Source organism: Myotis davidii, unplaced genomic scaffold (genome assembly GCF_000327345.1).
Source record: "Myotis davidii unplaced genomic scaffold, ASM32734v1 scaffold673, whole genome shotgun sequence".
Taxonomy (NCBI): domain Eukaryota; kingdom Metazoa; phylum Chordata; class Mammalia; order Chiroptera; family Vespertilionidae; genus Myotis; species Myotis davidii.
Genome location: NW_006286677.1, coordinates 183513 through 187752, shown reverse-complemented (window position 1 = coordinate 187752; position 4240 = coordinate 183513).

Below are 4240 nucleotides of genomic sequence, written 5' to 3'. Positions count from 1 at the left end.
GGAAGCCAGGATTAAGTGCAAAGGCTCTCATCCCTCCCATGTTCTGGAGAATTTTAGGAAAAGACTGCAGAAGGCTCCTTGACAAACCATCTATGAACAACTTTTTAAAAATCCTAATTGTCACTAAACTTGCACAGTGGGATAAGTAAAAAGAAAATCTGAAGTTTGACTTTTTCTGCTTCTCAGTTAAAAAATGATAGGGAGAGAACCACATGTAAAATTTTATTTCAAATTATAAGAAAATATTTATTTAGAAAGAGGTAGAAGTGAGCCAGCTGGGCTGGGTAAACTCAAGAAACAAGTTGCAGGGGGGGGGGTGGGGGGTAGGGAGAAGGGGAAGGGCAAGGCACAGATGTCCTCCCAAGAAGAAGAATGCACCTACATGTGAAATTTTAAAACTACCTCTTGGAACAGATAAACACGAATTAAAATGAAAGAGTTCAAAATAATTATACAACAAAGCAACTTGGCATATTGTTACAAATCCAAATAAAATATGCCAAATCCTTGCTCCCCATACTTTGAAGGAGCATGTACAGTAAAATTCTGAAGGAACAGTGTGAGCCAGGTGATTAGTGATTTGGCTGGGTAGCAGCACTTTATAGTTTAGAAATAACTTTCACATGCTTTCCCATTCTGAACTTCACCATGTCAGTAACACATAATTAGTGCTGTTCATAAACAGGCATGTCTCAGTGGTATTGCATGTTCAGTCCAGTCCACCACAATAAAGTGATTCAAAATATTTTTGCTGGTGGTGCCTTGCCTTCAATTTTTGTTGTTGCTCTTTTTGCCTTCAACTTGTAAAAAATACAACAGCTGCGAAGTGTAATAAAGTAAAGTGCAATAAAAATCAGTATGCCTGTATCAAGAACCTTGCTCAGAGTTTGAGTGCCAGGTTCACACAGCGAATGTAAGGCAAAGCAGGGCCTGCTTCCTCCCTTAGTTGTCTCACTTCTGCCACGTCATGGTGTCCCCTCTACACAAGTAGTTTTGTAATGGACAGTGACCAGCCCTTGATTTCATTTTCTGTCACTTTACTAGCCACTTCTCCCTCATCTCTTTATCTTTGCAAACAAGCCTGGGTAATTACGCATGAGGTGGACATGGATTGCTTCAAGAGAGCACTAATATTTTTAACTCTTCTGAAACAGCCAGAAGACATCCCTCAAAGTCAGATCACAGTTACCACCCAACATGCATCTTGGAACTTGGATTGTTCAAATCAGACTCAACAATCTTTTGGAACACTCATGTCAGGACACAGGGTCAGGGGCCACCACATGTTCACAGAACTGAAATAGTTATGGATTTCCCAAGTTCTATCAAATTAATTCACTGAAGCTTCCAACCTTCTTATATATTTTGAGGGTTGTTACGATGACCAATTAAAATAAATGTTTATCGTTCACTTTCCAAATCTTTGCACTGCTATCCTCCCTCTCTCTGGGCCATTGACTACCTACCCCAGTTAAATTCTACTTTCAGCTTTAAGAAGCCCACACCGGGCTCTATTAAATGTCTGTGTAAGTTTCCTGTACCACTTCTTAAAAGCATATGTGTAGCCCTGGCCCGTGATGTTATTTCCTTTCTGCATAAGTTACGGTGTGGCTCAGCTGGTTGGAGTGTCATCCTTTAAACAGAAAGGCCACGGGTTGGATTAAGGTCAGGGTACATGCCTAGGTTGCGGGTGCGATCCCAGATTGGGGCATGTATGGGAGGCAACCAATAATATCTCTCTCTCTCCCCCTTCTCCTCTCTAAAAATCAATGAACATGTCCTCGGGTAAGGATTTTAAAAAAGTAGGTGTGTAACTATGTGTTTGTGATAGTTCCCTTAATTATCTTTCTCCCTCTCCACACGGTAAGTTTGGGGATCAGGGCTGTTTTGCTCACCTGTATCTCCAGTACTTAGCACCATGCCTGGCTCATTGTTGGCGTTCAATATATACTTTATCCGAGTCCCACCTCTCCTTTAATCGTGAGGAAATAGGGTCCAGACAGGCAGAGGAACTTGCTCAGCAGCAGTGATTAGCAGAGCCAGGACTGCAACACAAAAGTTCCTGGCCCAGCAAATACTCTAGGGACCCAGCTGAGGACCGAAGGCCGAGACTCTGGTACCAGGTCTGGTTTTTACACATTGTTTAATCCTAAACCCAGAGGACCCGGCTCCGCAGACATAACGCTATGGCGTCAGGGAATTTCCCCAGGTGATGCCTAGGCCCAACTGATGGAGAATTGTCTCAGCAGTTGGGACAAACCAAGGCTGGCACCCCTGAGCCCATCAATTTCCTTCTGGACACAGGGACCTGTCAATTCCCAGGTCACGTCATCACCTAGGACAGTGGTTCTCAACCTTCATAATGCCGCGACCCTTTAATACAGTTCCTCATGTTGTGGTGACCCCCAACCATAAAATTATTTTCGTTGCTACTTCATCACTGTAATTTTGCAACTTTTATGAATCGTAATGTAAATATCTGATATGCAGGATGTATTTTCATTGCTACAAATTGAACATAATTAAAGCATAGTGATTAATCACAAAAACAATATGTAATTATATGTTTTCCGATGGTCTTAGGCGACCCCTGTGAAAGGGTCGTTCGACCCCTAAGGGGTCACGACTCACAGGTTGAGAACCGCTGGCCTAGGATGAGGCAGGGAAGCTCTGAGACTCAGGCCGGTGGCGGTAGAAGTGTTTTCAGCTCTCCTCCGCCTTTCATTCACCAAGAACCAAGCTTCTTAACTGACGCAAGTGCATGAGACTGTAGCGCTCCAGTTCAAATTCTTCTAGCCCGCCGCTTGCCAATCAATGTCCGCGCTGGCCGGAAGAGGCGGGACGAGAGGCGGGGCTAGAAGCCGAATGTGGTTGAACCCAATTGCACTGAGGCCTGTTGACCACTGGGGACGCTCCTAGAGCCTTGGGGCCTTTTGCGCATGCCCATTAGCATCAGTCCCGCTAGTAATAGCTTTTCAAGGCTGGTTTAGTGACTTTAGAGGAGGCACTCGAGTAGGCTAGTTGCCTGTTTCTTCGTATGCTTCGTGAGGATAATGATACCTCACAGAGTTCTTGTAAGAGTAAATCAAATGGTACTGTCAAACAGCACAATTTGTGTTCAGAAAATGTTAGCATTTCTTTGATATCTCTCATAGGATGTATTGACATTTAAAATGTTAAAAAGAGAATCTGATTTAAAAAAAAGAATCTCAGAAATATTTCCTACTATTGGAGCCACTGTTTTCATTTTTACACCCTTTACATTATGAAAACAGCTCAATATTGGATTTTCAAGATTTCTATAATTAGATTGGTAGAACTGCATACAAGCTGAACGGCTTTGCTTACAAAAGGAATTTTTGAAAGTTTGCTTTTCAGTTACTGGCTCAATGCTGCCCTACAGTGGCTAATGGTAGGAATGGCTAAATTGGCCTTTTCATACCAGGGTGCCCCTAGGCCAGGGTGTGGGAGTCAGGCAAGCAAAGATGTCAGCTGTTGGCCCCAGGGTGAGAGAGTCAGTCCATACCTTGAAAAAGAAAGGCATATTTGTATATTCACCAGTGACCCAGCTAAGAGGGAACCAAGTGCACTTTATTATGGTCTTGCCGCCTGTATAATTTACTTAGCATGTTTGACTTTTCCTTTTAATATACTCAAGTTCACTTCTTGCCTAAAAACTAAATACCGTTGCTGAGCTGCAATGCTAGCTGGTGTGTACTCTTGGCTTTTCCTCCAAGGTTTTTGGAAAAAATGGCCACATAAAACCACTTCTTCTTTTGCCATAAAACTTGTGGAGGCTGCTGTGTCCTTACTGTCCCACAAATAGGGTCACGTGTGGAAAATTATTTTAAGACAGGTCCAGGAGAAAGTCTGTATCTTCTGGGGATTGGTAACCATGCCTCCTTTATAAAAAGTGCTCTGTGGCTTGTGGCGCTTGCTTCTCTGCCTCAACTGCTGAGAAACAGTGTCAGGCTTGATGCCCGATCTTAGTAATTAAATTAACCCAAATAAATGATGTATTTGCTTCTTCCCCCTTTTCTGGTCTCTCCAGTGCTGGGTCTTCCTTGTCCCTGAGGACAGCCTGCAAGGCACAATTAATGTCCATTTCCATTGAGCTTAATCTGGTTTGTCCAATTGGCGGTCCTTTAGTCTTGCTGCCACTCCTTGAGGGCCGGCAGCCTAGATCTTCTAGGACAAACACAGCATGTTAGACTTACAAGGAACTCAAAAGTGCACTTGA